Source organism: Platichthys flesus, chromosome 16, assembly GCF_949316205.1.
Source record: "Platichthys flesus chromosome 16, fPlaFle2.1, whole genome shotgun sequence".
NCBI lineage: Eukaryota > Metazoa > Chordata > Actinopteri > Pleuronectiformes > Pleuronectidae > Platichthys > Platichthys flesus.
Genome location: NC_084960.1, coordinates 20,335,129 through 20,361,780, shown reverse-complemented (window position 1 = coordinate 20,361,780; position 26,652 = coordinate 20,335,129). Strand labels below are relative to the sequence as shown.

Sequence of the window (26,652 nt, the reverse complement as noted above, 5' to 3'; positions counted from 1 at the left end):
TTGCCTAGGCAATGTGATCCAGTGTAGGACAGAACAACATACACGCTGAAGAGGTTGCCATGATTTGCCACAGAAGCTTTTCTTACACAGGGGGATTAGCTCAAATGGTAGAGCGCTCGCTTTGCATGTGAGAGGTAGTGGGATCGATGCCCACATTCTCCACTATTGAACCATTAATTCCCCTTTGTGAGTGACATCCATTGTCTTCGACCTTAAGATGAAACATATCGGCTGCAAACACGTGTGCATAGGCTTCCTGTGGTTTCTTGAAAACCTGTCACTTCTCTTTCCAGATCCTCTTTCAGTTTTAACTTATTAGTGGGAGGCTACAGGTATTTCCACTCTCTGGCCCTTTGCATATCTTGACATTGCGTGTAACCCTAATGACTCACACCATAGCAAAATGCTATACACACCTTGACCCAAGGAGCTCCACACAATACCATTTGGTGGGGGGTTAAACGACCTGCAAGTTTAAACACCAACTCTGAGTATAGGTGAAGATCCTAGAGAGATTTCATACCTGAAACCTCACACAAGTCTTTTAGAACTAAAGAAGCCTCTTGGACGACCAGTGTAACATCTTCAAAAAAACACAAGCAAGCCAGTTGCATATGTACGCAGGTACAATACCAGAAAACATAAGTTAGAGTCCTGTAGTCCCCTAAATTGTTCTCCAGTAAAGAAATGATAACCAACTGTGGTCTGCACGCATGGGTTAAAAATCCTGTTTTTTCAGCAATAGTTTTCTTCTTCTTCTTATGTCCACAGCCACTTGTCACCATTGTAACATGTCTCTTAAGAGCAGGAAAAGTTTGAATTTTAGGAGATAAATTTACCTCTGAATAGGACGAGGTGGCCGAGTGGTCAAGGCGATGGACTGCTAATCCATTGTGCTCTGCACGCGTGGGTTATAATCCCATCCTCGTCGCAGTGAAGTTTATGAGACACAAAGTTCTACTCTAATTGACTGAATCAGCTTACTCTGCTGCTTGAGATTATTATCTCAAATGCTGTATTCTCGTCACGTGTACTGACAAAAACGCTAACCAGGTGCTCTGAATCTCTCACCAACTTGAAATGACAGATTATAAACATATTATTGGGGAAAATAAGAGCATTTAGTTAGTGTCTAAGTATGGTGATATGCCACCATGTGCTCTCAAGAAAAATGTCCTTCCTATTTGGCGGTGGCTCTATAACTCTCTGAACCATGCTGGAAGGATGGAACTGCATTTTTCTGTATAATATCAGTCCATGGCATAAAAATAAGGAAACCCATCTTGTTTTAGAAGGGGACTATATCAAACTGAATTACAGAACTTTCCCAACCAGCCTAAAATCAAGATATTACAAATTTCCTGGAGAATGTGGGCATCGATCCCACTACTTCTCGCATGCTAAGCGAGCGCTCTACCATTTGAGCCAGATCCTCTTTCGGTTTTAACTTATTAGTGGGAGGCTACAGGTATTTCAAGTCTCTGGCCCTTTGCATATCTTTACATTGCGTGTAACCCTAATGACCCACACCATAGCGAAATGCTATACACACCTTGACCCAAGGAGCTCCACACAATACCATTTGGTGGAGGGTTAAACGACCTGCAAGTTTAAACACCAACTCTGAGTATAGGTGAAGATCCTAGAGAGATTTCATATCTGAAACCTCCCACAAGTCTTTTAGAACTAAAGAAGCCTCTTGGACTACCAGTGTAACATCTTCAAAAAAACACAAGCAAGGCCAGTTGCCTATGTACGCAGGTACAATACCAGAAAACATAAGGTAGAGTCCTGTAGTCCCCTAAATTGTTCTCCAGTAAAGAAATGATAACCAACTGTGGTCTGCACGCATGGGTTAAACTCCTGCTTTTTCAGCAATAGTTTTCTTCTTCTTCTTGTGTCCACAGCCACTTGTCACCATTGTAACATGTCTCTTAAGAGCAGGAAAAGTTTGAATTTTAGGAGATAAATTTACCTCTGAATAGGACGAGGTGGCCGAGTGGTCAAGGCGATGGACTGCTAGTCCATTGTGCTCTGCACGCGTGAGTTAGAATCCCATCCTCGTCGCAGTGAAGTTTACAAGACACATAGTTCTACTCTAATTGACTGAATCAGCTTACTCTGCTGCTTGAGATTATTATCTCAAATGCTGTATTCTCGTCACGTGTACTGACAAAAACGTTAACCAGGTGCTCTGAATCTCTCACCAACTTGAAATGACAGATTAGAAACATATTATTGGGGAAAATATGAGCATTTAGTTAGTGTCTAAGTATGGTGATACGCCACCATGTGCTCTCAAGAAAAATGTCCTTCCTGCTTGGCGGTGGCTCTATAACTCTCTGAACCATGCTGGAAGGATGGAACTGCATTTTTCTGTATAATATCAGTCCATGGCATAAAAACAAGGAAACCCATCTTGTTTTAGAAGGAGACTATATTAAACTGAATTACAGAACTTTCCCAACCAGACTAAAATTAAGATATTACAAATTTCCTGGAGAATGTGGGCATCGATCCCACTACTTCTCGCATGCTAAGCGAGCGCTCTACCATTTGAGCTAATTCCCCATCTGCATAGCTCTCTGTAAATGACTTACTTGTCCAGTCTCCCCTGAGGGCCTGTGATGAGAGACTTCATTCATTTGCCTATGCAATGTGATCCAGTCCAGGACAGAACAACATACATGCTGAAGAGGTTGCCATGATTTGCCACAGAAGCTATTCTTACACAGGGGGATTAGCTCAAATGGTAGAGCGCTCGCTTTGCATGTGAGAGGTAGTGGGATCGATGCCCACATTCTCCACTATTGAACCATTAATTCTCCTTTGTGAGTCACATCCATTGTCTTCGACCTTAAGATGAAACTTATCGGCTGCAAACACGTGTCCATAGGCTTGCTGTGGTTTCTTGAAAACCTGTCACTTCTCTTTCCAGATCCTCTTTCAGTTTTAACTTATTAGTGGGAGGCTACAGGTATTTCCACTCTCTGGCCCTTTGCATATCTTGACATTGCGTGTAACCCTAATGACTCACACCATAGCGAAATGCTATACACACCTTGACCCAAGGAGCTCCACACAATACCATTTGGTGGGGGGTTAAACGACCTGCAAGTTTAAACACCAACTCTGAGTATAGGTGAAGATCCTAGAGAGATTTCATACCTGAAACCTCCCACAAGTCTTTTAGAACTAAAGAAGCCTCTTGGACGACCAGTGTAACATCTTCAAAAAAACACAAGCAAGGCCAGTTGCCTATGTATGCAGGTACAATACCAGAAAACATAAGTTAGAGTCCTGTAGTCCCCTAAATTGTTCTCCAGTAAAGAAATGATAACCAACTGTGGTCTGCACGCATGGGTTAAAATCCTGTTTTTTCAGCAATAGTTTTCTTCGTCTTCTTGTGTCCACAGCCACTTGTCACCATTGTAACATGTCTTTTAAGAGCAGGAAAAGTTTGAATTTTAGGAGATAAATTTACCTCTGAATAGGACGGGGTGGCCGAGTGGTCAAGGCGATGGACTGCTAATCCATTGTGCTCTGCACGCGTGGGTTAGAATCCCATCCTCGTCGCAGTGAAGTTAACAAGACACAAAGTTCTACTCTAATTGACTGAATCAGCTTACTCTGCTGCATGAGATTATTATCTCAAATGCTGTATTCTCGTCATGTGTACTGACAAAAACGTTAACCAGGTTCTCTGAATCTCTCACCAACTTGAAATGACAGATTAGAAACATATTATTGGGGAAAATATGAGCATTTAGTTAGTGTCTAAGTATGGTGATACGCCACCATGTGCTCTCAAGAAAAATGTCCTTCCTATTTGGCGGTGGCTCTATAACTCTCTGAACCATGCTGGAAGGATGGAACTGCATTTTTCTGTATAATATCAGTCCATGGCATAAAAACAAGGAAACCCATCTTGTTTTAGAAGGGGACTATATTAAACTGAATTACAGAACTTTCCCAACCAGACTAAAATTAAGATATTACAAATTTCCTGGAGAATGTGGGCATCGATCCCACTACTTCTCGCATGCTAAGCGAGCGCTCTACCATTTGAGCTAATTCCCCATCTGCATAGCTCTCTGTAAATGACTTACTTGTCCAGTCTCCCCTGAGGGCCTGTGATGAGAGACTTCATTCATTTGCCTATGCAATGTGATCCAGTCTAGGACAGAACAACATACATGCTGAAGAGGTTGCCATGATTTGCCACAGAAGCTATTCTTACACAGGGGGAATAGCTCAAATGGTAGAGCGCTCGCTTTGCATGTGAGAGGTAGTGGGATCGATGCCCACATTCTCCACTATTGAACCATTAATTCTCCTTTGTGAGTCACATCCATTGTCTTCGACCTTAAGATGAAACTTATCGGCTGCAAACACGTGTGCATAGGCTTGCTGTGGTTTCTTGAAAACCTGTCACTTCTCTTTCCAGATCCTCTTTCAGTTTTAACTTATTAGTGGGAGGCTACAGGTATTTCCACTCTCTGGCCCTTTGCATATCTTGACATTGCGTGTAACCCTAATGACTCACACCATAGCGAAATGCTATACACACCTTGACCCAAGGAGCTCCACACAATACCATTTGGTGGGGGGTTAAACGACCTGCAAGTTTAAACACCAACTCTGAGTATAGGTGAAGATCCTAGACAGATTTAATACCTGAAACCTCCCACAAGTCTTTTAGAACTAAAGAAGCCTCTTGGACGACCAGTGTAACATCTTCAAAAAAACACAAGCAAGGCCAGTTGCCTATGTATGCAGGTACAATACCAGAAAACATAAGTTAGAGTCCTGTAGTCCCCTAAATTGTTCTCCAGTAAAGAAATGATAACCAACTGTGGTCTGTACGCATGGGTTAAAATCCAGTTTTTTCAGCAATAGTTTTCTTCTTCTTCTTGTGTCCACAGCCACTTGTCACCATTGTAACATGTCTCTTAAGAGCAGGAAAAGTTTGAATTTTAGGAGATAAATTTACCTCTGAATAGGAGGAGGTGGCCGAGTGGTCGAGGCGATGGGCTGCTAATACATTGTGCTCTGCACGCGTGGGTTCGAATCACATCCTTGTCGCAGTGAAGTTTACAAGACACAAAGTTCTACTCTAATTGACTGAATCAGCTTACTCTGCTGCTTGAGATTATTATCTCAAATGCTGTATTCTCGTCACGTGTACTGACAAAAACGCTAACCAGGTGCTCTGAATCTCTCACCAACTTGAAATGACAGATTAGAAACATATTATTGGGGAAAATATGAGCATTTAGTTAGTGTCTAAGTATGGTGATACGCCACCATGTGCTCTCAAGAAAAATGTCCTTCCTACTTGGCGGTGGCTCTATAACTCTCTGAACCATGCTGGAAGGATGGAACTGCATTTTTCTGTATAATATCAGTCCATGGCATAAAAACAAGGAAACCCATGTTGTTTTAGAAGGGGACTATATCAAACTGAATTACAGAACTTTCCCAACCAGACGAAAATGAAGATAATACAAATTTCCTGGAGAATGTGGGCATCGATCCCACTACTTCTCGCATGCTAAGCGAGCGCTCTACCATTTGAGCTAATTCCCCATCCGCAGAGCTCTCTGTAAATGACTTACTTGTCCAGTCTCCCCTGAGGGCCTGTGATGACAGACTTCATTCATTTGTTTAGGCAATGTGATCCAGTCCAGGACAGAACAACATACACGCTGAAGAGGTTGCCATGATTTGCCACAGAAGATAATCTTACACAGGGGGATTAGCTCAAATGGTAGAGTGCTCGCTTTGCATGTGAGAGGTAGTGGGATCGATGCCCACATTCTACAATGTTGAACCCGCAATAAACCCCTTTGTGAGTGACATCCATTGTCTTCGACCTTAAGATGAAACTTATCGGCTGCAAACACGTGTGCATAGGCTTGCTGTGGTTTCTTGAAAACCTGTCACTTCTCTTTCCAGATCCTCTTTCAGTTTTAACTTTTTAGTTGGAGGCTACAGGTATTTCCACTCTCTGGCCCTTTGCATATCTTGACATTGCGTGTAACCCTAATGACTCACACCATAGTGAAATGCTATACACTCCTTGACCCAAGGAGCTCCACACAATACCATTTGGTGGGGGGTTAAACGACCTGCAAGTTTAAACACCAACTCTGAGTATAGGTGAAGATCCTAGAGAGATTTCATACCTGAAACCTCCCACAAGTCTTTTAGAACTAAAGAAGCCTCTTGGACGACCAGTGTAACATCTTCAAAAAAAACACAAGCAAGGCCAGTTGCCTATGTATGCAGGTACAATACCAGAAAACATAAGTTAGAGTCCTGTAGTCCCCTAAATTGTTCTCCAGTAAAGAAATGATAACTAACTGTGGTCTGCACGCATGGGTTATAATCCAGTTTTTTCAGCAATAGTTGTCTTCTTCTTCTTGTGTCCACAGCCACTTGTCACCATTGTAACATGTCTCTTAAGAGCAGGAAAAGTTTCAATTTTAGGAGATAAATTTACCTCTGAATAGGACGAGGTGGCCGAGGGGTCAAGGCGATGGACTGCTAATCCATTGTGCTCTGCACGCGTGGGTTCGAAGCCCATCCTTGTCGCAGTGAAGTTTACAAGACACAAAGTTCTACTCTAATTGACTGAATCAGCTTACTCTGCTGCTTGAGATTATTATCTCAAATGCTGTATTCTCGTCACGTGTACTGACAAAAACGCTAATCAGGTGCTCTGAATCTCTCACCAACTTGAAATGACAGATTAGAAACATATTATTGGGGAAAATATGAGCATTTAGTTAGTGTCTAAGTATGGTGATACGCCACCATGTGCTCTCAAGAAAAATGTCCTTCCTACTTGGCGGTGGCTCTATAACTCTCTGAACCATGCTGGAAGGATGGAACTGCATTTTTCTGTATAATATCAGTCCATGGCATAAAAACAAGGAAACCCATCTTGTTTTAGAAGGGGACTATATCAAACTGAATTACAGAACTTTCCCAACCAGCCTAAAATCAAGATATTACAAATTTCCTGGAGAATGTGGGCATCGATCCCACTACTTCTCGCATGCTAAGCGAGCGCTCTACCATTGGAGCTAATTCCCCATCCGCAGAGCTCTCTGTAAATGACTTATTTGTCCAGTCTCCCCTGAGGGCCTGTGATCAGAGACTTCATTCATTTGTCTAGGCAATGTGATCCAGTCCAGGACAGAACAACATACACGCTGAAGAGGTTGCCATGATTTGCCACAGAAACTATTCTTACACAGGGGGATTAGCTCAAATGGTAGAGCGCTCGCTTTGCATGTGAGAGGTAGTGGGATCGATGCCCACATTCTACAATATTGAACCCTTCATTCCCCTTTGTGAGTGACATCCATTGTCTTCGACCTTAAGATGAAACTTATCGGCTGCAAACACGTGTGCATAGGCTTGCTGTGGTTTCTTGAAAACCTGTCACTTCTCTTTCCAGATCCTCTTTCAGTTTTAACTTATTAGTGGGAGGCTACAGGTATTTCCACTCTCTGGCCCTTTGCATATCTTGACATTGCGTGTAACCCTAATGACTCACACCATAGCGAAATGCTATACACACCTTGACCCAAGGAGCTCCACACAATACCATTTGGTGGGGGGTTAAACGACCTGCAAGTTTAAACACCAACTCTGAGTATAGGTGAAGATCCTAGAGAGATTTCATACCTAAAACCTCCCACAAGTCTTTTAGAACTAAAGAAGCCTCTTGGACGACCAGTGTAACATCTTCAAAAAAACACAAGCAAGGCCAGTTGCCTATGTACGCAGGTACAATACCAGAAAACATAAGTTAGAGTCCTGTAGTCCCCTAAATTGTTCTCCAGTAAAGAAATGATAACCAACTGTGGTCTGCACGCATGGGTTAAAATCCTGTTTTTTCAGCAATAGTTTTCTTCTTCTTCTTGTGTCCACAGCCACTTGTCACCATTGTAACATGTCTCTTAAGAGCAGGAAAAGTTTCAATTTTAGGAGTTAAATTTACCTCTGAATAGGACGAGGTGGCCGAGTGGTCAAGGCGATGGACTGCTAATCCATTGTGCTCTGCACGCGTGGGTTCGAATCCCATCCTCGTCGCAGTGAAGTTTACAAGACACAAAGTTCTACTCCAATTGACTGAATCAGCTTACTCTGCTGCATGAGATTATTGTCTCAAATTCTGTATTCTCGTCACGTGTACTGACAAAAACGCTAACCAGGTGCTCTGAATCTCTCACCAACTTGAAATGACTAATTAGAAATCCCCTAGAAGTGGCCTAGGGGATAGAGCGGGTGCTCTGCAACATGAAGGTCGCCGGTTCGAATCCCACCCTATCCCATCTGCATGCCTAAGTATCCTTGGCAAGATACTGAACCCCTAGATGGCCCCTCATAAAATGATGAGTGTTCTAAAAAATGTAAGTCGCTTTGGATAAAGGCGTCAGCTAAATGACATGTAATGTAATGTAATATTATTGGGGAAAATATCAGCATTTAGTTAGTGTCTAAGTATGGTGATACGCCACCATGTGCTCTCAAGAAAAATGTCCTTCCTACTTGGCGGTGGCTCTATAACTCTCTGAACCATGCTGGAAGGATGGAACTGCTTTTTTCTGTATAATATCAGTCCATGGCATAAAAACAAGGAAACCCATCTTGTTTTAGAAGGGGACTATATCAAACTGAATTACAGAACTTTCCCAACCAGACTAAAATCAAGATATTACAAAATTCCTGGAGAATGTGGGCATCGATCCCACTACTTCTCGCATGCTAAGCGAGCGCTCTACCATTTGAGCTAATTCCCCATCCGCAGAGCTCTCTGTAAATGACTTACTTGTCCAGTCTCCCCTGAGGGCCTGTGATGAGAGACTTCATTCATTTGTCTAGGCAATGTGATCCAGTCCAGGACAGAACAACATACACGCTGAAGAGGTTGCCATGATTTGCCACAGAAACTATTCTTACACAGGGGGATTAGCTCAAATGGTAGAGCGCTCACTTTGCATGTGAGAGGTAGTGGTATCGATGCCCACATTCTCCACTATTGAACCATTAATTCCCCTTTGTGAGTGACATCCATTGTCTTCGACCTTAAGATGAAACTTATCGGCTGCAAACACGTGTGCATAGGTTTGCTGTGGTTTCTTGAAAATCTGTCACTTCTCTTTCCAGATCCTCTTTCAGTTTTAACTTATTAGTGGGAGGCTACAGGTATTTCCACTCTCTGGCCCTTTGCATATCTTTACATTGCGTGTAACCCTAATGACTCACACCATAGCAAAATGCTATACACACCTTGACCAAAGGAGCTCCACACAATACCATTTGGTGGGGGGTTAAACGACCTGCAAGTTTAAACACCAACTCTGAGTATATGTGAAGATCCTAGAGAGATTTCATACCTGAAACCTCCCACAAGTCTTTTAGAACTAAAGAAGCCTCTTGGACGACCAGTGTAACATCTTCAAAAAAACACAAGCAAGGCCAGTTGCCTATGTACGCAGGTACAATACCAGAAAACATAAGTTAGAGTCCTGTAGTCCCCTAAATTGTTCTCCAGTAAAGAAATGATAACCAACTGTGGTCTGCACGCATGGGTTAAAATCCATTTTTTTCAGCAATAGTTTTCTTCTTCTTCTTGTGTCCACAGCCACTTGTCACCATTGTAACATGTCTCTTAAGAGCAGGAAAAGTTTCAATTTTAGGAGATAAATTTACCTCTGAATAGGACGAGGTGGCCGAGTGGTCAAGGCGATGGGCTGCTAATCCATTGTGCTCTGCACGCGTGGGTTCGAATCCCATCCTTGTCGCAGTGAAGTTTACAAGACACAAAGTTCTACTCTAATTGACTGAATCAGCTTACTCTGCTGCTTGAGATTATTATCTCAAATGCTGTATATTGTCACGTGTACTGACAAAAACGCTAACCAGGTGCTCTGAATCTCTCACCAACTTGAAATGACAGATTAGAAACATATTATTTGGGAAAATATCAGCATTTAGTTAGTGTCTAAGTATGGTGATACGCCACCATGTGCTCTCAAGAAAAATGTCCTTCCTACTTGGCGGTGGCTCTATAACTCTCTGAACCATGCTGGAAGGATGGAACTGCATTTTTCTGTATAATATCAGTCCATGGCATAAAAACAAGGAAACCCATCTTGTTTTAGAAGGGGACTATATCAAACTGAATTACAGAACTTTCCCAACCAGACTAAAATCAAGATATTACAAAATTCCTGGAGAATGTGGGCATCGATCTCACTACTTCTCGCATGCTAAGCGAGCGCTCTACCATTTGAGCTAATTCCCAATCCACAGAGCTCTCTGTAAATGACTTACTTGTCCAGTCTCCCCTGAGGGCCTGTGATGAGAGACTTCATTCATTTGTCTAGGCAATGTGATCCAGTGTAGGACAGAACAACATACACGCTGAAGAGGTTGCCATGATTTGCCACAGAAACTATTCTTACACAGGGGGATTAGCTCAAATGGTAGAGCGCTCGCTTTGCATGTGAGAGGTAGTGGGATCGATGCCCACATTCTCCACTATTGAACCATTCCCCTTTGTGAGTGACATCCATTGTCTTCGACCTTAAGATGAAACTTATCGGCTGCAGCCACGTGTGAATAGGCTTGCTGTTGTTTCTTGAAAACCTGTCACTTCTCTTTCCAGATCCTCTTTCAGTTTTAACTTTTTAGTGGGAGGCTACAGGTATTTCCACTCTCTGGCCCTTTGCATATCTTGACATTGCGTGTAACCCTGATGACTCACACCATAGCGAAATGCTATACACACCTTGACCCAAGGAGCTCCACACAATACCATTTGGTGGGGGGTTAAACGACCTGCAAGTTTAAACACCAACTCTGAGTATAGGTGAAGATCCTAGAGAGATGTCATACCTGAAACCTCCCACAAGTCTTTTAGAACTAAAGAAGCCTCTTGGACGACCAGTGTAACATCTTCAAAAAAACACAAGCAAGGCCAGTTGCCTATGTATGCAGGTACAATACCAGAAAACATAAGTTAGAGTCCTGTAGTCCCCTAAATTGTTCTCCAGTAAAGAAATGATAACCAACTGTGGTCTGCACGCATGGGTTAAAATCCAGTTTTTTCAGCAATAGTTTTCTTCTTCTTCTTGTGTCCACAGCCACTTGTCACCATTGTAACATGTCTCTTAAGAGCAGGAAAAGTTTGAATTTTAGGAGATACGTCTGAATAGGACGAGGTGGCCGAGTGGTCAAGGCGATGGACTGCTAATCCATTGTGCTCTGCACGCGTGGGTTCGAATCCCATCCTCGTCGCAGTGAAGTTTACAAGACACGAAGTTCTACTCTGATTGACTGAATCAGCTTACTCTGCTGCATGAGATTATTGTCTCAAATTCTGTATTCTCGTCACGTGTACTGACAAAAACGCTAACCAGGTGCTCTGAATCTCTCACCAACTTGAAATGACAGATTAGAAACATATTATTGGGGAAAATATGAGCATTTAGTTAGTGTCTAAGTATGGTGATACGCCACCATGTGCTCTCAAGAAAAATGTCCTTCCTACTTGGCGGTGGCTCTATAACTCTCTGAACCATGCTGGAAGGATGGAACTGCATTTTTCTGTATAATATCAGTCCATGGCATAAAAACAAGGAAACCCATCTTGTTTTAGAAGGGGACTATATCAAACTGAATTACAGAACTTTCCCAATCAGACTAAAATCAAGATATTACAAATTTCCTGGAGAATGTGGGCATCGATCCCACTACTTCTCGCATGCTAAGCGAGCGCTCTACCATTTGAGCTAATTCCCCATCCGCAGAGCTCTCTGTAAATGACTTACTTGTCCAGTCTCCCCTGAGGGCCTGTGATGAGAGACTTCATTCATTTGTCTAGGCAATGTGATCCAGTCCAGGACAGAACAACATACACGCTGAAGAGGTTGCCATGATTTGCCACAGAAGCTATTCTTACACAGGGGGATTATCTCAAATGGTAGAGCACTCGCTTTGCATGTGAGAGGTAGTGGGATCGATGCCCACATTCTACACTATTGAACCCTTCATTCCCCTTTGTGAGTGACATCCATTGTCTTTGACCTTAAGATGAAACTTATCGGCTGCAAACACGTGTGCATAGGCTTGCTGTGGTTTCTTGAAAACCTGTCACTTCTCTTTCCAGATCCTCTTTCAGTTTTAACTTATTAGTGGGAGGCTACAGGTATTTCCACTCTCTGGCCCTTTGCATATCTTGACATTGCGTGTAACCCTAATGACTCACACCATAGCGAAATGCTATACACACCTTGACCCAAGGAGCTCCACACAATACCATTTGGTGGGGGGTTAAACGACCTGCAAGTTTAAACACCAACTCTGAGTATAGGTGAAGATCCTAGAGAGATTTCATACCTGAAACCTCCCACAAGTCTTTTAGAACTAAAGAAGCCTCTTGGACGACCAGTGTAACATCTTCAAAAAAACACAAGCAAGGCCAGTTGCCTATGTACGCAGGTACAATACCAGAAAACATAAGTTAGAGTCCTGTAGTCCCCTAAATTGTTCTCCAGTAAAGAAATGATAACCAACTGTGGTCTGCACGCATGGGTTAAAATCCAGTTTTTTCAGCAATAGTTTTCTTCTTCTTCTTGTGTCCACAGCCACTTGTCACCATTGTAACATGTCTCTTAAGAGCAGGAAAAGTTTCAATTTTAGGAGATAAATTTACCTCTGAATAGGACGAGGTGGCCGAGTGGTCAAGGCGATGGACTGCTAATCCATTGTGCTCTGCACGCGTGGGTTCGAATCCCATCCTTGTCGCAGTGAAGTTTACAAGACACAAAGTTCTACTCTAATTGACTGAATCAGCTTACTCTGCTGCTTGAGATTATTATCTCAAATGCTGTATATTGTCACGTGTACTGACAAAAACGCTAACCAGGTGCTCTGAATCTCTCACCAACTTGAAATGACAGATTAGAAACATATTATTGGGGAAAATATGAGCATTTAGTTAGTGTCTAAGTATGGTGATACGCCACCATGTGCTCTCAAGAAAAATGTCCTTCCTACTTGGCGGTGGCTCTATAACTCTCTGAACCATGCTGGAAGGATGGAACTGCATTTTTCTGTATAATATCAGTCCATGGCATAAAAACAAGGAAACCCATCTTGTTTTAGAAGGGGACTATATCAAACTGAATTACAGAACTTTCCCAACCAGACTAAAATCAAGATATTACAAAATTCCTGGAGAATGTGGGCATCGATCTCACTACTTCTCGCATGCTAAGCGAGCGCTCTACCATTTGAGCTAATTCCCAATCCACAGAGCTCTCTGTAAATGACTTACTTGTCCAGTCTCCCCTGAGGGCCTGTGATGAGAGACTTCATTCATTTGTCTAGGCAATGTGATCCAGTGTAGGACAGAACAACATACACGCTGAAGAGGTTGCCATGATTTGCCACAGAAACTATTCTTACACAGGGGGATTAGCTCAAATGGTAGAGCGCTCGCTTTGCATGTGAGAGGTAGTGGGATCGATGCCCACATTCTCCACTATTGAACCATTAATTCCCCTTTGTGAGTGACATCCATTGTCTTCGACCTTAAGATGAAACTTATCGGCTGCAAACACGTGTGCATAGGCTTGCTGTGGTTTCTTGAAAACCTGTCACTTCTCTTTCCAGATCCTCTTTCAGTTTTAACTTATTAGTGGGAGGCTACAGGTATTTCCACTCTCTGGCCCTTTGCATATCTTGACATTGCGTGTAACCCTAATGACTCACACCATAGCGAAATGCTATACACACCTTGACCCAAGGAGCTCCACACAATACCATTTGGTGGGGGGTTAAACGACCTGCAAGTTTAAACACCAACTCTGAGTATAGGTGAAGATCCTAGAGAGATTTCATACCTGAAACCTCCCACAAGTCTTTTAGAACTAAAGAAGCCTCTTGGACGACCAGTGTAACATCTTCAAAAAAACACAAGCAAGGCCAGTTGCCTATGTACGCAGGTACAATAACAGAAAACATAAGTTAGAGTCCTGTAGTCCCCTAAATTGTTCTCCAGTAAAGAAATGATGACCAACTGTGGTCTGCACGCATGGGTTAAAATCCATTTTTTTCAGCAATAGTTTTCTTCTTCTTCTTGTGTCCACAGCCACTTGTCACCATTGTAACATGTCTCTTAAGAGCAGGAAAAGTTTCAATTTTAGGAGATAAATTTACCTCTGAATAGGACGAGGTGGCCGAGTGGTCAAGGCTATGGGCTGCTAATCCATTGTGCTCTGCACGCGTGGGTTCGAATCCCATCCTTGTCGCAGTGAAGTTTACAAGACACAAAGTTCTACTCTAATTGACTGAATCAGCTTACTCTGCTGCTTGAGATTATTATCTCAAATGCTGTATATTGTCACGTGTACTGACAAAAACGCTAACCAGGTGCTCTGAATCTCTCACCAACTTGAAATGACAGATTAGAAACATATTATTGGGGAAAATATCAGCATTTAGTTAGTGTCTAAGTATGGTGATACGCCACCATGTGCTCTCAAGAAAAATGTCCTTCCTACTTGGCGGTGGCTCTATAACTCTCTGAACCATGCTGGAAGGATGGAACTGCATTTTTCTGTATAATATCAGTCCATGGCATAAAAACAAGGAAACCCATCTTGTTTTAGAAGGGGACTATATCAAACTGAATTACAGAACTTTCCCAACCAGACTAAAATCAAGATATTACAATATTCCTGGAGAATGTGGGCATCGATCTCACTACTTCTCGCATGCTAAGCGAGCGCTCTACCATTTGAGCTAATTCCCAATCCACAGAGCTCTCTGTAAATGACTTACTTGTCCAGTCTCCCCTGAGGGCCTGTGATGAGAGACTTCATTCATTTGTCTAGGCAATGTGATCCAGTGTAGGACAGAACAACATACACGCTGAAGAGGTTGCCATGATTTGCCACAGAAACTATTCTTACACAGGGGGATTAGCTCAAATTGTAGAGCGCTCGCTTTGCATGTGAGAGGTAGTGGGATCGATGCCCACATTCTCCACTATTGACCCATTAATTCCCCTTTGTGAGTGACATCCATTGTCTTCGACCTTAAGATGAAACTTATCGGCTGCAAACACGTGTGCATAGGCTTGCTGTGGTTTCTTGAAAACCTGTCACTTCTCTTTCCAGATCCTCTTTCAGTTTTAACTTATTAGTGGGAGGCTACAGGTATTTCCACTCTCTGGCCCTTTGCATATCTTTACATTGCGTGTAACCCTAATGACTCACACCATAGCGAAATTCTATACACACCTTGACCCAAGGAGCTCCACACAATACCATTTGGTGGGGGGTTAAACGACCTGCAAGTTTAAACACCAACTCTGAGTATAGGTGAAGATCCTAGAGAGATTTCATACCTGAAACCTCCCACAAGTCTTTTAGAACTAAAGAAGCCTCTTGGACGACCAGTGTAACATCTTCAAAAAAACACAAGCAAGGCCAGTTGCCTATGTACGCAGGTACAATACCAGAAAACATAAGTTAGAGTCCTGTAGTCCCCTAAATTGTTCTCCAGTAAAGAAATGATAACCAACTGTGGTCTGCACGCATGGGTTAAAATCCATTTTTTTCAGCAATAGTTTGATTCTTCTTCTTGTGTCCACAGCCACTTGTCACCATTGTAACATGTCTCTTAAGAGCAGGAAAAGTTTCAATTTTAGGAGATAAATTTACCTCTGAATAGGACGAGGTGGCCGAGTGGTCAAGGCGATGGGCTGCTAATCCATTGTGCTCTGCACGCGTGGGTTCGAATCCCATCCTTGTCGCAGTGAAGTTTACAAGACACAAAGTTCTACTCTAATTGACTGAATCAGCTTACTCTGCTGCTTGAGATTATTATCTCAAATGCTGTATATTGTCACGTGTACTGACAAAAACGCTAACCAGGTGCTCTGAATCTCTCACCAACTTGAAATGACAGATTAGAAACATATTATTGGGGAAAATATCAGCATTTAGTTAGTGTCTAAGTATGGTGATACGCCACCATGTGCTCTCAAGAAAAATGTCCTTCCTACTTGGCGGTGGCTCTATAACTCTCTGAACCATGCTGGAAGGATGGAACTGCATTTTTCTGTATAATATCTGTCCATGGCATAAAAACAAGGAAACCCATCTTGTTTTAGAAGGGGACTATATCAAACTGAATTACAGAACTTTCCCAACCAGACTAAAATCAAGATATTACAATATTCCTGGAGAATGTGGGCATCGATCTCACTACTTCTCGCATGCTAAGCGAGCGCTCTACCATTTGAGCTAATTCCCAATCCGCAGAGCTCTCTGTAAATTACTTACTTGTCCAGTCTCCCCTGAGGGCCTGCGATGAGAGACTTCATTCATTTGTCTAGGCAATGTGATCCAGTGTAGGACAGAACAACATACACGCTGAAGAGGTTGCCATGATTTGCCACAGAAACTATTCTTACACAGGGGGATTAGCTCAAATGGTAGAGCGCTCGCTTTGCATGTGAGAGGTAGTGGGATCGATGCCCACATTCTCCACTATTGAACCATTCCCCTTTGTGAGTGACATCCATTGTCTTCGACCTTAAGATGAAACTTATCGGCTGCAGCCACGTGTGAATAGGCTTGCTGTTGTTTCTTGAAAACCTGTCACTTCTCTTTCCAGATCCTCTTTCAGTTTTAACTTTTTAGTGGGAGGCTACAGGTATTTCCACTCTCTGGCCCTTTGCATATCTTGACATTGCGTGTAACCCTGATGACTCACACCATAGCGAAATGCTATACACACCTTGACCCAAGGAGCTCCACACAATACCATTTGGTGGGGGGTTAAACGACCTGCAAGTTTAAACACCAACTCTGAGTATAGGTGAAGATCCTAGAGAGATGTCATACCTGAAACCTCCCACAAGTCTTTTAGAACTAAAGAAGCCTCTTGGACGACCAGTGTAACATCTTCAAAAAAACACAAGCAAGGCCAGTTGCCTATGTATGCAGGTACAATACCAGAAAACATAAGTTAGAGTCCTGTAGTCCCCTAAATTGTTCTCCAGTAAAGAAATGATAACCAACTGTGGTCTGCACGCATGGGTTAAAATCCAGTTTTTTCAGCAATAGTTTTCTTCTTCTTCTTGTGTCCACAGCCACTTGTCACCATTGTAACATGTCTCTTAAGAGCAGGAAAATTTTGAATTTTAGGAGATACGTCTGAATAGGACGAGGTGGCCGAGTGGTCAAGGCGATGGACTGCTAATCCATTGTGCTCTGCACGCGTGGGTTCGAATCCCATCCTCGTCGCAGTGAAGTTTACAAGACACGAAGTTCTACTCTGATTGACTGAATCAGCTTACTCTGCTGCATGAGATTATTGTCTCAAATTCTGTATTCTCGTCACGTGTACTGACAAAAACGCTAACTAGGTGCTCTGAATCTCTCACCAACTTGAAATGACAGATTAGAAACATATTATTGGGGAAAATATGAGCATTTAGTTAGTGTCTAAGTATGGTGATACGCCACCATGTGCTCTCAAGAAAAATGTCCTTCCTACTTGGCGGTGGCTCTATAACTCTCTGAACCATGCTGGAAGGATGGAACTGCATTTTTCTGTATAATATCAGTCCATGGCATAAAAACAAGGAAACCCATCTTGTTTTAGAAGGGGACTATATCAAACTGAATTACAGAACTTTCCCAATCAGACTAAAATCAAGAAATTACAAATTTCCTGGAGAATGTGGGCATCGATCCCACTACTTCTCGCATGCTAAGCGAGCGCTCTACCATTTGAGCTAATTCCCCATCCGCAGAGCTCTCTGTAAATGACTTACTTGTCCAGTCTCCCCTGAGGGCCTGTGATGAGAGACTTCATTCATTTGTCTAGGCAATGTGATCCAGTCCAGGACAGAACAACATACACGCTGAAGAGGTTGCCATGATTTGCCACAGAAGCTATTCTTACACAGGGGGATTATCTCAAATGGTAGAGCACTCGCTTTGCATGTGAGAGGTAGTGGGATCGATGCCCACATTCTACACTATTGAACCCTTCATTCCCCTTTGTGAGTGACATCCATTGTCTTTGACCTTAAGATGAAACTTATCGGCTGCAAACACGTGTGCATAGGCTTGCTGTGGTTTCTTGAAAACCTGTCACTTCTCTTTCCAGATCCTCTTTCAGTTTTAACTTATTAGTGGGAGGCTACAGGTATTTCCACTCTCTGGCCCTTTGCATATCTTGACATTGCGTGTAACCCTAATGACTCACACCATAGCGAAATGCTATACACACCTTGACCCAAGGAGCTCCACACAATACCATTTGGTGGGGGGTTAAACGACCTGCAAGTTTAAACACCAACTCTGAGTATAGGTCAAGATCCTAGAGAGATTTCATACCTGAAACCTCCCACAAGTCTTTTAGAACTAAAGAAGCCTCTTGGACGACCAGTGTAACATCTTCAAAAAAACACAAGCAAGGCCAGTTGCCTATGTACGCAGGTACAATACCAGAAAACATAAGTTAGAGTCCTGTAGTCCCCTAAATTGTTCTCCAGTAAAGAAATGATAACCAACTGTGGTCTGCACGCATGGGTTAAAATCCAGTTTTTTCAGCAATAGTTTTCTTCTTCTTCTTGTGTCCACAGCCACTTGTCACCATTGTAACATGTCTCTTAAGAGCAGGAAAAGTTTCAATTTTAGGAGATAAATTTACCTCTGAATAGGACGAGGTGGCCGAGTGGTCAAGGCGATGGACTGCTAATCCATTGTGCTCACGCGTGGGTTCGAATCCCATCCTCGTCGCAGTGAAGTTTACAAGACACAAAGTTCTACTCTAATTGACTGAATCAGCTTACTCTGCTGCTTGAGATTATTATCTCAAATGCTGTATATTGTCACGTGTACTGACAAAAACGCTAACCAGGTGCTCTGAATCTCTCACCAACTTGAAATGACAGATTAGAAACATATTATTGGGGAAAATATGAGCATTTAGTTAGTGTCTAAGTATGGTGATACGCCACCATGTGCTTTCAAGAAAAATGTCCTTCCTACTTGGCGGTGGCTCTATAACTCTCTGAACCATGCTGGAATGATGGAACTGCATTTTTCTGTATAATATCAGTCCATGGCATAAAAACAAGGAAACCCATCTTGTTTTAGAAGGGGACTATATCAAACTGAATTACAGAACTTTCCCAACCAGCCTAAAATCAAGATATTACAAATTTCCTGGAGAATGTGGGCATCAATCCCACTACTTCTCGCATGCTGAGCGAGCGCTCTACCATTTGAGCTAATTCCCCATCTGCAGAGCTCTCTGTAAATGACTTATTTGTCCAGTCTCCCCTGAGGGCCTGTGATGAGAGACTTCATTCATTTGTCTAGGCAATGTGATCCAGTCCAGGACAGAACAACATACACGCTGAAGAGGTTGCCATGATTTGCCACAGAAACTATTCTTACACAGGGGGATTAGCTCAAATGGAAGAGCACTCGCTTTGCATGTGAGAGGTAGTGGGATCGATGCCCACATTCTCCACTATTGAACCCTTAATTCCCCTTTGTGAGTGACATCCATTGTCTTCGACCTTAAGATGAAACTTATCGGCTGCAAACACGTGTGCATAGGCTTGCTGTGGTTTCTTGAAAACCTGTCACTTCTCTTTCCAGATCCTCTTTCAGTTTTAACTTATTAGTGGGAGGCTACAGGTATTTCCACTCTCTGGCCCTTTGCATATCTTGACATTGCGTGTAACCCTAATGACTCACACCATAGCGAAATGCTATACACACCTTGACCCAAGGAGCTCCACACAATACCATTTGGTGGGGGGTTAAACAACCTGCAAGTTTAAACACCAGCTCTGAGTATAGGTGAAGATCCTAGAGAGATTTCATACATGAAACCTCCCACAAGTCTTTTAGAACTAAAGAAGCCTCTTGGACGATCAGTGTAACATCTTCAAAAAAACACAAGCAAGGCCAGTTGCCTATGTACGCAGGTACAATACCAGAAAACATAAGTTAGAGTCCTGTAGTCCCCTAAATTGTTCTCCAGTAAAGAAATGATAACCAACTGTGGTCTGCACGCTTGGGTTGAAATCCAGTTTTTTCAGCAATAGTTTTCTTCTTCTTCTTGTGTCCACAGCCACTTGTCACCATTGTAACATGTCTCTTAAGAGCAGGAAAAGTTTGAATTTTAGGAGATAAATTTACCTCTGAATAGGATGAGGTTGCCGAGTGGTCAAGGCGATGGACTGCTAATCCATTGTGCTCTGCACGCGTGGGTTCGAATCCCATCCTTGTCGCAGTGAAGTTTACAAGACACAAAGTTCTACTCTAATTGACTGAATCAGCTTACTCTGCTGCTTGAGATTATTATCTCAAATGCTGTATTCTCGTCACGTGTACTGACAAAAACCCTAACCAGCTGCTCTGAATCTCTCACCAACTTGAAATGACAGATTAGAAACATATTATTGGGGAAAATATGAGCATTTAGTTAGTGTCTAAGTATGGTGATACGCCACCATGTGCTCTCAAGAAAAATGTCCTTCCTACTTGGCGGTGGCTCTATAACTCTCTGAAACAAGCAGGAAGGATGGAACTGCATTTTTCTGCATAATATCAGTCCATGGCATAAAAACAAGGAAACCCATCTTGTTTTAGAAGGGGACTATATCAAACTGAATTACAGAACTTTCCCAACCAGCCTAAAATCAAGATATTACAAATTTCCTGGAGAATGTGGGCATCGATCCCACTACTTCTCGCATGCTGAGCGAGCGCTCTACCATTTGAGCTAATTCCCCATCTGCAGAGCTCTCTGTAAATGACTTATTTGTCCAGTCTCCCCTGAGGGCCTGTGATGAGAGACTTCATTCATTTGTCTAGGCAATGTGATCCAGTCCAGGACAGAACAACATACACGCTGAAGAGGTTGCCATGATTTGCCACAGAAACTATTCTTACACAGGGGGATTAGCTCAAATGGAAGAGCACTCGCGTTGCATGTGAGAGGTAGTGGGATCGATGCCCACATTCTCCACTATTGAACCCTTAATTCCCCTTTGTGAGTGACATCCATTGTCTTCGACCTTAAGATGAAACTTATCGGCTGCAAACACGTGTGCATAGGCTTGCTGTGGTTTCTTGAAAACCTGTCACTTCTCTTTCCAGATCCTCTTTCAGTTTTAACTTATTAGTGGGAGGCTACAGGTATTTCCACTCTCTGGCCCTTTGCATATCTTGACATTGCGTGTAACCCTAATGACTCACACCATAGCGAAATGCTATACACACCTTGACCCAAGGAGCTCCACACAATACCATTTGGTGGGGGGTTAAACGACCTGCAAGTTTAAACACCAACTCTGAGTATAGGTGAAGATCCTAGAGAGATTTCATACCTGAAACCTCCCACAAGTCTTTAAGAACTAAAGAAGCCTCTTGGACGACCAGTGTAACATCTTCAAAAAAACAGAAGCAAGGCCAGTTGCCTATGTACGCAGGTACAATACCAGAAAACATAAGTTAGAGTCCTGTAGTCCCCTAAATTGTTCTCCAGTAAAGAAATGATAACCAACTGTGGTCTGCACGCATGGGTTAAAATCCAGTTTTTTCAGCAATAGTTTTCTTCTTCTTCTTGTGTCCACAGCCACTTGTCACCATTGTAACATGTCTCTTAAGAGCAGGAAAAGTTTCAATTTTAGGAGATAAATTTACCTCTGAATAGGACGAGGTGGCCCAGTGGTCAAGGCGATGGGCTGCTAATCCATTGTGCTCTGCACGCGTGGGTTCGAATCCCTTCCTTGTCGCAGTGAAGTTTACAAGAAACAAAGTTCTACTCTAATTGACTGAATCAGCTTACTCTGCTGCTTGAGATTATTATCTCAAATGCTGTATATTGTCACGTGTACTGACAAAAACGCTAACCAGGTGCTCTGAATCTCTCACCAACTTGAAATGACAGATTAGAAACATATTATTGGGGAAAATATGAGCATTTAGTTAGTGTCTAAGTATGGTGATACGCCACCATGTGCTCTCAAGAAAAATGTCCTTCCTACTTGGCGGTGGCTCTATAACTCTCTGAACCATGCTGGAAGGATGGAACTGCATTTTTCTGTATAATATCAGTCCATGGCATAAAAACAAGGAAACCCATCTTGTTTTAGAAGGGGACTATATCAAACTGAATTACAGAACTTTCCCAATCAGACTAAAATCAAGATATTACAAATTTCCTGGAGAATGTGGGCATCGATCCCACTACTTCTCCCATGCTAAGCAAGCGCTCTACCATTTGAGCTAATTCCCCATCCGCAGCGCTCTCTGTAAATTACTTACTTGTCCAGTCTCCCCTGAGGGCCTGTGATCAGAGACTTCATTCATTTGTCTAGGCAATGTGATCCAGTCCAGGACAGAACAACATACACGCTGAAGAGGTTGCCATGATTTGCCACAGAAGATAATCTTACACAGGGGTATTAGCTCAAATGGTAGAGTGCTCCCTTTGCATGTGAGAGGTAGTGGGATCGATGCCCACATTCTCCACTATTGAACCATTCCCCTTTGTGAGTGACATCCATTGTCTTCGACCTTAAGATGAAACTTATCGGCTGCAGCCACGTGTGAATAGGCTTGCTGTTGTTTCTTGAAAACCTGTCACTTCTCTTTCCAGATCCTCTTTCAGTTTTAACTTTTTAGTGGGAGGCTACAGGTATTTCCACTCTCTGGCCCTTTGCATATCTTGACATTGCGTGTAACCCTGATGACTCACACCATAGCGAAATGCTATACACACCTTGACCCAAGGAGCTCCACACAATACCATTTGGTGGGGGGTTAAACGACCTGCAAGTTTAAACACCAACTCTGAGTATAGGTGAAGATCCTAGAGAGATGTCATACCTGAAACCTCCCACAAGTCTTTTAGAACTAAAGAAGCCTCTTGGACGACCAGTGTAACATCTTCAAAAAAACACAAGCAAGGCCAGTTGCCTATGTATGCAGGTACAATACCAGAAAACATAAGTTAGAGTCCTGTAGTCCCCTAAATTGTTCTCCAGTAAAGAAATGATAACCAACTGTGGTCTGCACGCATGGGTTAAAATCCAGTTTTTTCAGCAATAGTTTTCTTCTTCTTCTTGTGTCCACAGCCACTTGTCACCATTGTAACATGTCTCTTAAGAGCAGGAAAAGTTTGAATTTTAGGAGATACGTCTGAATAGGACGAGGTGGCCGAGTGGTCAAGGCGATGGACTGCTAATCCATTGTGCTCTGCACGCGTGGGTTCGAATCCCATCCTTGTCGCAGTGAAGTTTACAAGACACGAAGTTCTACACTTATTGACTGAATCAGCTTACTCTGCTGCTTGAGATTATTATCTCAAATTCTGTATATTGTCACGTGTACTGACAAAAACGCTAACCAGGTGCTCTGAATCTCTCACCAACTTGAAATGACAGATTAGAAACATATTATTGGGGAAAATATGAGCATTTAGTTAGTGTCTAAGTATGGTGATACGCCACCATGTGCTTTCAAGAAAAATGTCCTTCCTACTTGGCGGTGGCTCTATAACTCTCTGAACCATGCTGGAATGATGGAACTGCATTTTTCTGTATAATATCAGTCCATGGCATAAAAACAAGGAAACCCATCTTGTTTTAGAAGGGGACTATATCAAACTGAATTACAGAACTTTCCCAACCAGCCTAAAATCAAGATATTACAAATTTCCTGGAGAATGTGGGCATCGATCCCACTACTTCTCGCATGCTGAGCGAGCGCTCTACCATTTGAGCTAATACCCCATCTGCAGAGCTCTCTGTAAATTACTTATTTGTCCAGTCTCCCCTGAGGGCCTGTGATGAGAGACTTCATTCATTTGTCTAGGCAATGTGATCCAGTCCAGGACAGAACAACATACACGCTGAAGTGGTTGCCATGATTTGCCACAGAAACTATTCTTACACAGGGGGATTATCTCAAATGGTAGAGCACTCGCTTTGCATGTGAGAGGTAGTGGGATCGATGCCCACATTCTACACTATTGAACCCTTCATTCCCCTTTGTGAGTGACATCCATTGTCTTTGACCTTAAGATGAAACTTATCGGCTGCAAACACGTGTGCATAGGCTTGCTGTGGTTTCTTGAAAACCTGTCACTTCTCTTTCCAGATCCTCTTTCAGTTTTAACTTATTAGTGGGAGGCTACAGGTATTTCCACTCTCTGGCCCTTTGCATATCTTGACATTGCGTGTAACCCTAATGACTCACACCATAGCGAAATGCTATACACACCTTGACCCAAGGAGCTCCACACAATACCATTTGGTGGGGGGTTAAACAACCTGCAAGTTTAAACACCAACTCTGAGTATAGGTGAAGATCCTAGAGAGATTTCATACCTGAAACCTCCCACAAGTCTTTTAGAACTAAAGAAGCCTCTTGGACGACCAGTGTAACATCTTCAAAAAAACACAAGCAAGGCCAGTTGCCTATGTACGCAGGTACAATACCAGAAAACATAAATTAGAGTCCTGTAGTCCCCTAAATTGTTCTCCAGTAAAGAAATGATAACCAACTGTGGTCTGCACGCATGGGTTAAAATCCAGTTTTTTCAGCAATAGTTTTCTTCTTCTTCTTGTGTCCACAGCCACTTGTCACCATTGTAACATGTCTCTTAAGAGCAGGAAAAGTTTCAATTTTAGGAGATAAATTTACCTCTGAATAGGACGAGGTGGCCGAGTGGTCAAGGCGATGGACTGCTAATCCATTGTGCTCTGCACGCGTGGGTTCGAATCCCATCCTTGTCGCATTGAAGTTTACAAGACACAAAGTTCTACTCTAATTGACTGAATCAGCTTACTCTGCTGCTTGAGATTATTATCTCAAATGCTGTATTCTCGTCACGTGTACTGACAAAAACCCTAACCAGCTGCTCTGAATCTCTCACCAACTTGAAATGACAGATTAGAAACATATTATTGGGGAAAATATGAACATTTAGTTAGTGTCTAAGTATGGTGATACGCCACCATGTGCTCTCAAGAAAAATGTCCTTCCTACTTGGCGGTGGCTCTATAACTCTCTGAAACAAGCAGGAAGGATGGAACTGCATTTTTCTGCATAATATCAGTCCATGGCATAAAAACAAGGAAACCCATCTTGTTTTAGAAGGGGACTATATCAAACTGAATTACAGAACTTTCCCAACCAGCCTAAAATCAAGATATTACAAATTTCCTGGAGAATGTGGGCATCGATCCCACTACTTCTCGCATGCTGAGCGAGCGCTCTACCATTTGAGCTAATTCCCCATCTGCAGAGCTCTCTGTAAATGACTTATTTGTCCAGTCTCCCCTGAGGGCCTGTGATGAGAGACTTCATTCATTTGTCTAGGCAATGTGATCCAGTCCAGGACAGAACAACATACACGCTGAAGAGGTTGCCATGATTTGCCACAGAAACTATTCTTACACAGGGGGATTAGCTCAAATGGAAGAGCACTCGCGTTGCATGTGAGAGGTAGTGGGATCGATGCCCACATTCTCCACTATTGAACCCTTAATTCCCCTTTGTGAGTGACATCCATTGTCTTCGACCTTAAGATGAAACTTATCGGCTGCAAACACGTGTGCATAGGCTTGCTGTGGTTTCTTGAAAACCTGTCACTTCTCTTTCCAGATCCTCTTTCAGTTTTAACTTATTAGTGGGAGGCTACAGGTATTTCCACTCTCTGGCCCTTTGCATATCTTGACATTGCGTGTAACCCTAATGACTCACACCATAGCGAAATGCTATACACACCTTGACCCAAGGAGCTCCACACAATACCATTTGGTGGGGGGTTAAACGACCTGCAAGTTTAAACACCAACTCTGAGTATAGGTGAAGATCCTAGAGAGATTTCATACCTGAAACCTCCCACAAGTCTTTAAGAACTAAAGAAGCCTCTTGGACGACCAGTGTAACATCTTCAAAAAAACAGAAGCAAGGCCAGTTGCCTATGTACGCAGGTACAATACCAGAAAACATAAGTTAGAGTCCTGTAGTCCCCTAAATTGTTCTCCAGTAAAGAAATGATAACCAACTGTGGTCTGCACGCATGGGTTAAAATCCAGTTTTTTCAGCAATAGTTTTCTTCTTCTTCTTGTGTCCACAGCCACTTGTCACCATTGTAACATGTCTCTTAAGAGCAGGAAAAGTTTCAATTTTAGGAGATAAATTTACCTCTGAATAGGACGAGGTGGCCCAGTGGTCAAGGCGATGGGCTGCTAATCCATTGTGCTCTGCACGCGTGGGTTCGAATCCCATCCTTGTCGCAGTGAAGTTTACAAGAAACAAAGTTCTACTCTAATTGACTGAATCAGCTTACTCTGCTGCTTGAGATTATTATCTCAAATGCTGTATATTGTCACGTGTACTGACAAAAACGCTAACCAGGTGCTCTGAATCTCTCACCAACTTGAAATGACAGATTAGAAACATATTATTGGGGAAAATATGAGCATTTAGTTAGTGTCTAAGTATGGTGATACGCCACCATGTGCTCTCAAGAAAAATGTCCTTCCTACTTGGCGGTGGCTCTATAACT

The 26,652-nt window shown here is 42.7% G+C and overlaps 7 non-coding genes across 7 annotated transcripts; all 7 read left to right on the top strand.

The window, feature by feature from the left end:
• The first annotated feature begins 3,494 nt into the window (after positions 1–3,494).
• trnas-gcu (transfer RNA serine (anticodon GCU)) lies at positions 3,495–3,576 on the top strand. Its single transcript has one exon. It is a non-coding gene; the product is annotated as a tRNA-Ser (tRNA).
• Positions 3,577–8,024: 4,448 nt separating this feature from the next.
• Positions 8,025–8,106, top strand: trnas-gcu (transfer RNA serine (anticodon GCU)). The gene has a single exon. It is a non-coding gene; the product is annotated as a tRNA-Ser (tRNA).
• A 3,131-nt stretch (positions 8,107–11,237) lies between these two features.
• trnas-gcu (transfer RNA serine (anticodon GCU)) lies at positions 11,238–11,319 on the top strand. The gene has a single exon. It is a non-coding gene; the product is annotated as a tRNA-Ser (tRNA).
• Positions 11,320–12,746: 1,427 nt separating this feature from the next.
• Positions 12,747–12,828, top strand: trnas-gcu (transfer RNA serine (anticodon GCU)). The gene has a single exon. It is a non-coding gene; the product is annotated as a tRNA-Ser (tRNA).
• A 4,432-nt stretch (positions 12,829–17,260) lies between these two features.
• On the top strand, positions 17,261–17,342 carry trnas-gcu (transfer RNA serine (anticodon GCU)). Its single transcript has one exon. It is a non-coding gene; the product is annotated as a tRNA-Ser (tRNA).
• A 5,939-nt stretch (positions 17,343–23,281) lies between these two features.
• On the top strand, positions 23,282–23,363 carry trnas-gcu (transfer RNA serine (anticodon GCU)). The gene has a single exon. It is a non-coding gene; the product is annotated as a tRNA-Ser (tRNA).
• Positions 23,364–24,789: 1,426 nt separating this feature from the next.
• On the top strand, positions 24,790–24,871 carry trnas-gcu (transfer RNA serine (anticodon GCU)). Its single transcript has one exon. It is a non-coding gene; the product is annotated as a tRNA-Ser (tRNA).
• Positions 24,872–26,652: the final 1,781 nt, after the last annotated feature.